General features: G+C 39.8%; 1 long non-coding RNA gene across 1 annotated transcript; it reads right to left on the bottom strand.

Annotated features, from left to right (window-relative positions):
- Positions 1–5,519: 5,519 nt before the first annotated feature.
- Positions 5,520–11,819, bottom strand: LOC143927034 (uncharacterized). Its single transcript, XR_013262217.1, has 2 exons — positions 11,761–11,819; positions 5,520–5,687 (listed from the first exon to the last, which is right to left on the bottom strand). It is a non-coding gene; the product is annotated as an uncharacterized LOC143927034 (long non-coding RNA).
- Between the last annotated feature and the right edge of the window lie 1,672 nt (positions 11,820–13,491).

Raw genomic sequence — 13,491 nt, 5'->3', positions numbered from 1 at the left:
ACAGCCGAATCGGATCACATGGGTGTTCACACCATGTGGTCCGATTCCTGTCCCAGTTTAAAGATTGCACTGTGAAATGAGAACTAATTTGGAGGTGTCAATAAAACTTTACACTGATACTCCCAGCAGGTCACATAGGGCAGTGCGAACTGCGCATGCGATGCGTGAAACCACAGTAGATTTGCAGCGTTCACACATCGCAGCAGTCTGAACACAGCCTAACTAAAAAAAAGTCATTTTAAGGATGTATTAAACTAGGATCTTGTAATAACCAGCTAATAATTTTACACCACTTCAAACCAATGTTTCATATTCAAATTTCTGAACTCAAATATCACTATGCTTAAAAGTATTTTTTTTTTTTTTTTTTCATTCTCATAGGGAAACAAAGACTCAGACAAGAGACGGAGCAGCCCAGGACCCCCCGACCTCGCCAGCCTGATTGGGCAATTAGCCCCAGCCCCAGCCCCAGCCCCGTGTTGGTGATGGAGCCATCCAGCCCCGCATCAGTATTGGAGCTGCCCAGCCCAGTGTCCTCGAGGGAGCAGCCAAGCTCGGTATCCTCCGCTGGACCAAGCTCCGTAGCTCCACTGGATGAGCCCAGCCCAGGGCTAGATGTGGAGGAGGAAGAGCAGGTGGAGTTACACACCCCACAAAGTGAAAGTGAGTGTCTGACAACCCAGCTTAAGGTAAACAATTAATGGCTGTATACGTTAACCAATTTTTTATCTACATATGTTTTTAGGTGATGATCTGGTTGTGGAAGGACAAGCCGAGCCATTTACCTCGGACAGTGCCCACAGGCTGATTGGGCAGGTCATGGCCTGGAATGCAAGGATGGATTTGATGAAGAGCAACATCCAGGCCATGCTACACCAAATCCAGGCTCTACAACAACAGCTGGTCCCTATGAGGCAGGAAATGAAGGACATGATCGATGTTTTAGGGAGAATCTAAGCCCCTTTTCCCTAAAACACAATCAATCATGTCCTTCATTTCCTTGCCAAAAAGTTTTTAAGGTTTTTACAAGATTTTTAGAGGCCAAATTTTGAAGATGCACACGGTGTGTCAACATGTGCTATGTGCCATCAGAGGATCGCAATGGACGCATTTGGTGTTTGCAAACCCTTCCTCCTTCTAGTATGTGAGAGGAAGGGATTGCACACACCAAACACGTCCATTGATCACTCATGATGGTACATAGCACATGTTGACATTACCAATTTTTGGTGTGCATCTTCAAAATTTGGCTTTACCCCTTGTTTTATGTAAATAGTTAAAAATCTGATTTTTTTTTTTTTTTTTTTTTTGTGATAATTGCATTTTTGATATATTTATATATTTCTATGTTTACCAAAAAAGAAAAAAAAAAAGAAAAAAAAAAAAATAATTTATAAAAACAAAAAAATATATATAAAAAAAATAATTTTAAAAAACAATTTCCCAAAAAAAAAAAAAAAAAAAGAATTTAAAAAAAAAAACACAAAAAAAGATCTAAATAAGAGGCACTGGTTGGAATGTGCACTATTAAAAAATCAAAAAAAAAAATGTGTGTGTCTACTTCTTTCAATACTCAATACCAGTTTGGGAAGTCATTTTGTGTTTTCTGTCACAAAGGGCCTTATTTCCTATTGTCAAAAACCACTTTGCTATACAAATGCACTAGGACAGGAATATGCAATTAGTGGAAATCCAGCTGTTGCAGAACTACAAGTCCCATGAAGCATAGCAAGACTGACAGCCACAAGCATGAGACCCAGAGGCATGATTGACTTGTAGTTTTGCACCAGCCGGAGGTTGGCCAATTGCATATCCCTGAATTAGGACAATGTAGGATACAAGCAACGTGAAAAGCAAACAAGAACCAAACTTCAAAATTTGAACAGACAAGACATATTTCAAGAAAAAGATTTTTTTATTGGTCAGCTGGCATTGGAATAGCCCCCCTACCATTAAAATAGCTGACATAGCGGTCACGCACCTCACGTGCTGTTTGGGGGGCTAAGCCAGGAAGGGCATGATCCAGCCCTGTCAGTTCTGGAAGCCTGAGTCCGGCCTCAGGCCCAATAGGCTGCAGGTACTGGTTACCAGAAAATTTCCTTAGAAAATTGTGAAGAATGCAGCAGCACAGAATAACATAGTTGAGTTTATATTCTGCCAGGTTGATGGCTGTCAGTAACAGACGGAACCGGCTGGCCATAATGCCAAAGGCACTCTCCACAACCCTTCTTGCTCTGGCCAGCCGGTAATTAAAAATCCTCCTCTCCGGGGTGAGGGTCCTTTGGGGGAAGGGTCTCATGAGATGTTCACTCAGACCGAACGCTTCATCAGCCAGAAAAACAAACGGGAGCCCCTCCACATTTTCGGCATCTGGTGGCAAGTCCAGGCCACCAGTGGTAAGACGGTGGCAGAACTCGGTCTGCCTAAAGACTCCTCCGTCAGACATCCGGCCGTTCTTCCCCACATCCACATAAAGGAAGTCACATTGTGCCGACACCACCGCCATTAGCACCACACTATGGAACCCCTTATAATTCCAATAGTAGGACCCCGAATGGGGTGGGGGCACAATCCTCACATGTTTCCCGTCGATGGCCCCTCCGCAGTTGGGGAAGTCCCAACGGGCAGCGAACTGGGAAGCCACAGTCTGCCATTCCTGTGGCGTTGAAGGAAGCTGGGGAGTCAAACACATGAAACAAAAAAAAAAAAAATTAGTCATTAAATAAAAACAATTCATAACAAATAAAATTCAAAAACATTTTGGAACAACAGTTAAACAGAAATCTTGCTAATTTGTTTTCTGCCAAGAAAAAAAAAAAAAAAGTAGGCGGACCAATTCACAGATTAATCAGCCCTCTGATGGACCAGGGGACATAAATTAGGTGGGTAAGTGGGGTGGGGGGGGGGGGGACTAATTACTAAGTATACAACACATGAAACAAATTTGAGTGGGGGGGGACTAATTACTAAGTATACAACACATGAAACAAATTTGAGTGGGGGGGGGACTAATTACTAAGTATACAACACATGAAACAAATTTGAGTGGGGGGGGGACTAATTACTAAGTATACAACACATGAAACAAATTTGAGTGGGGGGAATAATTAATGAGTTGACAATCCATATCTCTCTCTATATATCTCTCTCTATATATCTCTCTCTATATATCTCTCTCTATATATCTCTCTCTATATATCTCTCTCTCTCTCCACACAGGGTGTATACACAAAAAAGGTAAAAAGCTAAAAAAAAATGACACAAAAAAAAAAAAAACATTTAAAGAAAAAAAAAATGACACAAAAAAAAAACATTTAAAGAAAAAAAAAAGGCACAAAAAAAAAAAAAAGTAGGCGGACCAATTCACAGATTAATCAGCCCTCTGATGGACCAGGGGACATAAATTAGGTGGGTAAGTGGGGTGGGGGGGGGGACTAATTACTAAGTATACAACACATGAAACAAATTTGAGTGGGGTGGGGGACTAATTACTAAGTATACAACACATGAAACAAATTTGAGTGGGGGGGGGGGACTAATTACTAAGTATACAACACATGAAACAAATTTGAGTGGGGTGGGGGACTAATTACTAAGTATACAACACATGAAACAAATTTGAGTGGGGGGAATAATTAATGAGTTGACAATCCATATCTCTATCTATATATCTATATATCTCTCTCTATATATCTCTCTCTATATATCTATATCTATATATCTCTCTCTATATATCTATATCTATATATCTCTCTATATCTATATATCTATATCTATATATCTATATCTATATATCTATATCTATATATCTATATCTATATATCTATCTCTCTCTATATATCTCTCTCTATATATCTATATCTATATATCATCTCTCTCTATATATCTCTCTCTATATATCTCTCTCTATATATCTCTCTCTATATATCTATATCTATATATCTCTCTCTATATATCTATATATCTATATATCTCTCTCTATATATCTATATATCTCTCTATATATCTCTCTCTCTATATCTCTCTCTCTATATCTCTCTCTCTATATCTCTCTCTCTCTATATCTCTCTCTCTCTCTCTATCTCTCTCTCTCTATCTCTCTATCTCTCTCTCTCTCTCTCTCTCTCTCTCCCCACACACAGGGTGTATACACAAAAAAGGTAAAAAGCTAAAAAAAATGACACAAAAAAAAAAACATTTAAAGAAAAAAAAATGACACAAAAAAAAAAAAAAAAAACATTTAAAGAAAAAAAAAAAAAAAACATTTAAAGAAAAAAAAATGACACAAAAAAAAAAAAAATTGCATGCATTCATATAAAGGGGACATTCACATCATATTCCTGTCATGGATATTAAAAGTCATGATGAAATTAATACAAACATACAATGCAATATTAAAAGAACAAACTTACCTTCATATATTCCTTCTGCAGGACCCGAATAATGGCAGAACAGGTCTCTGGAATAATGATCCCCAGAGCCTGGGGGGAGATGCCTGTCGAGAACTTGAGGTCCTGAAGGCTTCTCCCTGTCGCCAAGTAGCGCAACGTGGCGACGAGCCTCTGCTCCGGAGTGATGGCTTGCCGCATGCAGGTATCCTGCCTGCTGATATAAGGGGTCAGCAAAGCCAGCAGACGGTGAAAAACGGGGTCCGTCATCCTGAGATAATTCCTGAAATCATCAGGATTATTCTCACGGATCTCATGGAGTAAAGACATATGCGAGAATTGGTCAAGCTGGCGCAACCAATTCTTTGTCCATGAACTCCTCCTCACCCTGTTCACAGACTGGGCTCGGGTCAAAGTATTAACCCCAACACCAAGCCCCCATATAGCACGAACTCGTTCCCGAGTACGTCCACACTCCATGGCTTTGAAACGGTCGGCTGGACAGACAAGCTCAACTGAACGCACTGAAGAACAGCCAGACCTATGAAGAACGACCTGAAACCCAGAAACGAGCGGACCAGAAGTGCCTAATAACAGGTACAACTGATCCACGCGTACCGAAAGACAGATACAAACCTCACAGGTAGACTGCGCCGCAGCGAACGGACAAATTAAGCTGAAGTCTGAAAAGCGCGAATCGTCTCTAACCAAACTTCTACTAACGCAAAGTCAGCAGAAGGAGCCCAAAGGGTGCTTTGCTGTGCCTTGGACCTCCTATTTCTAGTCCCGTCGTACGTGACATACGTCATCGCGCACGGTTTCAGCGAACTGTTCGTTCGTCGTGTGTGGCCAAGTCCGTCCATGCTAATTTTGAGCGGACTGTCCGCTGAAACTGTTTGACGAACAAAGTTGAGCGAACAGTCCCCGCGTGTGTACGCGGCCTAAGGGCAAATGCTGAGAGAGACGTTAGGCAAGATTTTAATTTTTTTTATTTATTTAAAAGGTAATTTAAATGACACCAAATTATAGTACAATAACTTATACCAAAAGCGCCAGAAGTTATCCTTCCCAAACTTTATACACCATATTCTATATAGTCTTGGTAAAAATAACACAACTGCACACAATTCATTGATTTGGATAAAGTTTATTGATTAGAGAATAAAGATAGAGTTAAGAGTTTTGTGGCACATGGAAATGTAAGAAATTCAGAAAAAAATCATTGATTTAATTTTATATTTTTTTTTGTATTTTTCATTCATGCTGTCCTATTTGTTGCGTTTGAAGTTCAAAATGCACCTAAAAAGAAATTTAAATTAGCCATATCAATAAACAAATAAATATAATGCATTCAGTAGTGCAGCATTAAGAATACTTTATATGTATCTCTTATATGCACATAAAAACATGACAAGAAGAATATACAGAGTTGGAGATATGACTCTGGGAAGTGTTTTGATCAGTAATTGGATTAAATTCAATACATTTAAAAGTGGATGTCTTGTTAACAATATACAGTAATATGTATGAGAAAGAACCTCGTAGTCTTATAACACAGCATCTATTCATATGAGATATTATTGAAATATTTGCTCCTCTGGAAATTCATGAATATTGAATCTAAAACCCTCTTCATCATCAATCTCCCAAAAAGGAACGCTAGTGTCATTTAAATGTTACAAGGAATATAACAGAATATGTAAAAAGGAAATCAAGGATGCAAAAATTCAGAATGAAAGACAGATTGCAAAAGACAGTAGGACAAACCCCAAAAAATTCTTCAAATATATTAATAGTAAAAAGGTTAAGTCTGAGCATGTAGGCCCTTTGCAAAATAATCTGGAGTGGGTGACTGGGGACAAAGAGAAGGCTAACTTATTAAATACTTTCTTCAGCTCTGTGTATACAAAGGAGCATGGGGGAGCTCATGTCCATAATGGGGGTGGTAGTGACGCAGCCCCAAATCCACAATGGCTCAAAAGTGATATGGTCCAGAAATATTTGGACAGAATAAAGGTGGATAAAGCACCTGGACCTGATGGCATCCACCCACGGATTCTAAAAGAATTGAGCTCTGTAATCTCGAAGCCATTGTATCTAATTTTTAGGGACTCATTAATGACAGGAATAGTACCACTGGATTGGCGCAGGGCCAATGTGGTGCCTATATTTAAAAAGGGAACAAAGTCTTTACCAAGTAATTATAGACCCGTTAGTTTAACTTCTATAGTTGGGAAGATACTGAAGGGATTAATAAAAGACCACATAGACGAGTTCTTGCAGGAAAAAAATATTTTGAGCAACAGACAGCATGGATTCATGAAAGACAGGAGTTGTCAGACAAACCTGATTTCTTTTTATGAGGTGGTAAGTAAAACCTTGGACAGAGGGGTGGCGGTGGACGTGATATATTTGGATTTTGCAAAAGCGTTCGATACAGTTCCCCACACACGGCTCATGTGTAAGGTAAAGTCTACAGGTTTGGAAACATCAGTTTGTAGATGGATAGAAAACTGGCTTAATGACAGAATTCAGAGAGTAGTGGTTAATGATTCTTACTCTGAATGGTCTAAGGTTATGAGTGGTGTACCCCAAGGTTCAGTGCTGGGACCCTTGCTTTTTAATATCTTTATAAATGATATTGGGTCTGGGATCAAGAGTAACATTTCCGTCTTTGCAGATGACACCAAGCTATGCAGTGCAATAACGTCCTTACAGGATGTCACCAATTTACAAGCCGACCTGGATGCTCTGTCAAATTGGGCGACTATGTGGCAGATGAGGTTTAATGTTGAGAAATGTAAGGTTATGCACTTGGGGGCTAAGAATATACATGCATCATACACGCTAGGGGGAGTACAACTGGGGGAATCCATAGTGGAGAAGGATCTGGGGGTTTTGGTAGATCATAAGCTCAATAATAGCATGCAATGCCAAGCTGCGGTTTCCAAAGCGAGCAAAGTCCTTTCCTGTATTAAGAGAGGTATGTACTCCAGAGAGAGAGACATAATTTTGCCCCTGTTCAAATCATTAGTAAGACCTCATCTGGAATATGCCGTTCAGTTTTGGGCACCAGTTCTCAAAAAAGGATATCGGGGAACTGGAGAAAGTGCAGAGAAGGGCAACCAAACTGATAAGAGGCATGGAGGAGCTCAGATATGAGGAAAGATTAGAGGAACTGAATTTATTCTCTCTTGATAAGAGGAGATTAAGGGGGGATTTGATAAACATGTACAAATATATAAGGGGTCCATATAGGGAACTTGGTGTCGAGTTATTCACTTTACAGTCAACAATGAGGACAAGGGGGCACTCTTTACGTCTAGAGGAGAAGAGATTTCATCTCCAAATACGGAAAGGTTTCTTCACAGTAAGGGCTGTGAAAATGTGGAATAGACTCCCTGCAGAGGTGGTCATGGCCAGCTCAGTAGATTGCTTTAAGAAAGGCCTGGATTATTTCCTAAGTGTACGTAATATAACTGGGTACTAAAATTTATAGGTAAAGTTGATCCGGGGAAAATCCGATTGCCTCTCGGGGGATCAGGAAGGAATTTTTTCCCCTGCTTTAGCAAATTGGATCATGCTCTGCTGGGGTTTTTTGCCTTCCTCTGGATCAACTGTGGGTATAGAATTGGGTATAAGGGATGGTATATTTATTTCATATATATATATATATATATTTTTATTTTTTTTTATTTTTGGTTGAACTGGATGGACTTGTGTCTTTTTTCAACCTGACTAACTATGTAACTATGTAACTATGTAACTATGAAATTACCAGGCCTTTCGGCCTCCCCTTTCCTTTCTTTTATCATATACATCACTGTACGTGTTTCTCTTCCTTTTACCCCCAGATGTCCCCTCTTCCTCCTCAATACCATGAGGCATTTCCCAGGCATTAGTAATTGTCTCATATTTTGTGCCATCCTGCTTAGAAACCAAATCTGATTTACACTGAGTAGGTCAACCTGTTTGACCAGGTGCAATGCTCTCACCCAAATCCAGCACAACCCCAAGTCCTGTGATAATGGCATCACCCAGAGGAATGAATGCTTTTTTTTGCTTTCTGGTTTCAAATGGCTCTTCCTTTGGAAGCTGCCCTGGCTTGATGTCACAATGTCATAGTCTTGTGGCTTCCCTGCAACTGTAAGCACGAATATGTGATGTGCTGAACAAAGATGACTATTGTGGAAGTATGAGACTATTCAATGTCTGGAAATAAGAAGGAAGAGCTACTATGTGCTGCATGTGCAGTCTGCTCATCAATACTGCTCCTACTACCTCCCTCACCATTTTTGGTCATTTGGATTGTAAGTAGCATGAACATTGGCTTAACCTCTGAAGTGGTCATGTCAAAAATATATTTTTGGGCAGCATAGTAACTAGCACTGATCTCACAAACTCTAGCAGAACAATGAGGGCAAATTCTACTACAAAGTGTTTTAAAGACATTGTCAGAACCTGAATATAAAACAGTCACATGGGGGTTCATTTAATAAAACTGGAGTGTACAGAATCTGGTGAAACTGTGCGTGGTAGCCAATCAGCTTCTAACTTTAGCTTGTTCAATTAAGCTTTGAAAAAATGTAAGCTGATTGGTTTCTAGTGCTGCACCAGATTTTGCACTCCCCGGTTTTAGTAAATCGACTCCATAGTTTTTAGATATAAAGAACCCTTTTTACCAATCAGTGCTGCTTCAAATACACTGAGATCTTATGAAAAGTGTCAGCAACGGGCCCTAATACAGCAAGCAATGTAAGAGGAACAACTATTTTTGCATGAAGAGTTGATTTTTTTACAGCAATGAGTTCAAAAAGATGATGTCAGCTTTTAGCTATAAAACAACCATCTCAGGACAGCCCATGGTGGTATACTATGCATGAGAGTACTGGGTGGAGAGAACTAGTGCTAGTGTCAGACTGGAACTCAGTTGGCCAGGAGAAATACCAGAAATCAACAGTTTAGATCATTAATACAAACTCAGACATCTAAGTCATGCACCTAAAGGTATCACTTTAAAAAGTTGTTTGTACAAAGTTACTGCGTTGCTAACTGCATAAATACCGGTATCATTTCACATTTATTGATGGAATCTGAGAATTAGCATTCATTAAAATAAAGTTTTAAACCTTATCATGTTCTGATATTGGAATCTTTGTTAAAGGGAACTTATGTCTCCAATACTTACCTCTGCTCCAATGTTGTCCAGGAACTCCCTCACCAGCAATGACATCCTCACCTGATCTTCTACAAAGTTTGCCATCTTCAATCACGTGATTGGCTGGGCCAGGATGATATAATTCCCACACACATGCACAGGCATGAATTATTTTCAGCACTGAGGAATGCTGAGGAAGTATACTGAGCTGTACATTCAAAGGAAGTTTGTGAGCAGGCAGGTATGTTTTATAGAAGAAGAGACATAGTGGAATTTACTAAAATTGCTGTACACAGAATCTGATGCAGCTGTGCATAGCCACCAATCAGCTTCTAAGTTTTATTGTCAAAGCTTAAAGAGTAACTCCCCTTTTGTTGAGGAAAAAAAAACATTTCCCTCTGGGTGATCTATGTATATTGCAGGGATTTTAACAAACTTTGTTGCAGATTCCTACCTTTTGTTGTTCTGAGTAAATTGCTATTTGTTTGTCTGTGTCTGTATGAAATCTGTATGGAAGCAGTTTTGTAAATATCAATCAGCTGCTGCACCTGCAGGACTCTAATGAGGAAGGCTGCAGGGCCTATATCCCTTTAACACAATTTCCCTTTGAGAGTTTCACGCAGAAAATTACCTATTTGTTGCAGGGAATGCTTATAATCTAACTTGTGACTTTGTACAGATGTCTGGTAAAGTCAGTGAGCCAATCACACAATCAGGAAATTACATTTCTTGGGGGCATTCTGTACACCATCTGTGCACAGAACACCTCCAGGTAGCCATATTGCATTTTACAGAAAATTTCAGTGCTGCAGATTGAAAGGGAAAGGTCAGTTTTAATAACATTCAATTAAAACATGACTTGTGTCACAACTATATATGCTATATTATTTTTTTTATCTGTTTTTTTCCCACAAAAGTGGAGCTACCCTTTAAATGAACATGCTTAAATTAGAAGCTGATTACTATGCACAGCTGCACCAGATTATGTGTGTCCCAGTTTTACTAAATCTCCCCCCAGTATGTCTCTGCAATAAAAAGTCTGGATGCTGGGAAATATTTATTCAGGGGTAAAGAGATAGATGACCTCTCTGATGCATTGTTACTTACCGTGTCATCACTCCACCTACCCTCAACCACTTAACCTGCTATCAGCCAGTGAACATCTCCTGTGCTTATGGGTATGAGGGATGTGACCTTCTACAGCAGGCATATGCAATTAGCGGACCTCCAGCTGTTGCATAACTACAAGTTTCATCATGCCTCTGCCCTTGGGTGTCATGCTTGTGGTTGTCAGAATCTTGCTATGCCTCATGGGAATTGTAGTTCTGCAACAGCTGGAGGTCCGCTAATTGCATATCCCTGTTCTACAGTGACAGTGCTTGGGTCTAGCAATGAATCATTACAGAGGAGTGATGTCACTGCTTCCCCTAGCGTCAGACATGGAGGATTGCGGAGCCAGCTGTGATAGAGGAAGAAGTGGAGAGGGAGGCAAGGTGAGTATCAGTGTGCTGGGGAAGTCCCTTTGCATAGCAAATGTCACTTTGCCCTGAATGGATATTGTGACAGTTTGTCTTTAAGTAATATACTTTTTTATTACAGTTTGAGGGGAACAATTAGATGATGATAGGAACTTCCGCTGATCGGAACCCTCCCCCCCTCCGGTGTCACAATTGGCACCTTTCAGGGGGAGGGGGGTGCAGATACCTGTCAAAGACAGGTATTTACACCCACTTCCGGGCATAGACTCCCTCTTCCTGTCCCTGCATGCTGTCTGCTAGGACACACACGGGTCCCAGAGACAGCGCAGACAATTCCTATTGCGCTGCACGACTCGCGCATGCGCAGTAGGGAACCGGGAAGTGAAGCCGCTTCGCTTTACTTCCTGATTCCCTCACCTAGAATGGTGGCGGCAGCAGCCGAGAGCCGAGCGATCGATCGGCCTCAGCTGCCGGCATCGCTGGACCCTGGGACAGGTGAGTGTCCATTTATTAAAAGTCAGCAGCTGCAGTATTTGTAGCTGCTGGCTTTTAATATTTTTTCTGCAGTGCGGTCCCGCTTTAAATACCAAGTCAGCATTAGCAGTCCTCATATTTCTGACCTCACAGGTTCCCGTAAGATGAAAAGTCGGATTTAATTATTAAGTCCTTTTCTCTTATTTCCTTGCAGTAAAATCCTGGTAGATGTATTAAATAATATATATAATAATAAACCTACCACATGGTAATTAATGCAGTACGTAGTTTCCAGCCTAAATTGATATACCGATTGGTGTATTGTCGGTCTTGGGAAGAAAAAAATATATATATATAAGCATTAACTGTTGATAGAAAACCATATTTCTTCATGTCAGGCTTGCAAAATATGGGCTGTTAAAATATACATAGTTTAAGCAAACAGTTTTTTTCCCTTTGGGATAAAGGTTCTACATAAATAAAAATGTGATCATTGCATGCACCCCTGTCAGTGTTATATGGGTTGTTTCAATCCTCTAACTGCTACATCTGTAGGATAGCTTGTTATGTTGAAAATTAACAGATTTACTAGCAAGATCACCTGATGAAAATAAAGGAAAGAAATTCTAAAAAAAGAAAACGAATGCAACCATTACATCTGGGAATTGGTAAGCTGCAATACAATAAATGTTTTCTTTTGCGTTTAATAGCACTTTAATTCAGAATACTAGATGTTACTGAAAGATTTTGGCAGAATGATAGCATGGTCAGTTAAATAGCAAATTAATGTTATTATAGCATTAAGCACATAAACCAAGGGAATTGCATTGCCCTTTATTGATTAAGGCAGTAGTTATGCTTTATGATCACATTTTAGGTACTATTGTTTAATAAAGACAAGAAACTGAATACAGAGGCAGGCAACAAAACACATAAAGGTTTTGCACTGGTGTCAGTGCATACTGCCCTCTGAGAAGCGATCTGCAGTGGATCACTTTTCCAAGGGTGGTATAGCAGTGACTGGCAGGCAATCCTGCTACCTCCCGAATGTCTGTTTTTTATATCAAAGGAGGGTAGTTGTATTAAAAACTGCACAGCAATCATAAGTAAAGCATTGGGCCCACGATTGCAGAGGGCTCACATTGACCTCAACAGTACAGTTCACAGGCGATGTCAACTGTAAGCTGAGTTAAAATGGCCACAGCAACAGCATGTATACACCCCCTATTTGGCTACAATGTTATTATTTAGGTGGGTGGCCAGGGGAGTAGTTAAACCGCAGTTTAACATTCTATTTTTACTGCCGCCCAGATGAAAGAGCTCTAAAAGATATGGAAAATCTTACCGTGAACAGGACTAGAAAATGCATTTCCTGGAGAAAATGCGTGGGAATGCTGAATAGCATCAAAACTGCCCCATCATATTGCCCCCATCAAAACTGCCCATCATATTCCTCTATTATAAATCAGTACATGGTGTGTCTGTGCTCTCCTCCACTGCCCATCACTGTGTATAAGAAGTGTTGGTAACCATGGAAACAAAACAGACAACAAAAGCCTGGATGCCCTAAATTTAATGACATTTTCTGAAATGATCACTAAACTTAAACAGCTTTTCACAAAAACTGTAAAAGATATCAAATTGAAAAGATATAGCCAGATAGCCGAATATGTTGTGAACATTTAAAGTTTGTTTGGCGTCTGTAGGTGAAAGTATAAAGGAGCTGAAACTTTTGGCAGCGGAAGATTTTAAGGATTAAGAGCATGCTCTCATTGACTTAAATGTTAAAAAAGTGTTAAAAAGCTTAATATTTTAAAAAGTATAAATAGTAGGAAAAAAGTTGAAGAAGTGCACACATCAGCTGAAAGAGCTGAACGTTTTAAAAGTTGAATGGCTTTAATAGCTGAAAGTATGCAGATGTTACGCAGAGCCAAAATTAAAAAGATGATGATGATGAATAATAAATATAAAAAACGAATAACAATAGTGGGAC

The sequence above is a fragment of the Lithobates pipiens genome, unplaced genomic scaffold, assembly GCF_037356315.1.
Source record: "Lithobates pipiens isolate NorthernLeopardFrog02 unplaced genomic scaffold, aLitPip1_a1.2 Scaffold_23, whole genome shotgun sequence".
NCBI lineage: Eukaryota > Metazoa > Chordata > Amphibia > Anura > Ranidae > Lithobates > Lithobates pipiens.
Note: the sequence above shows the minus strand (reverse complement) of the source record. Positions and strands in the feature narration are given on the sequence as shown.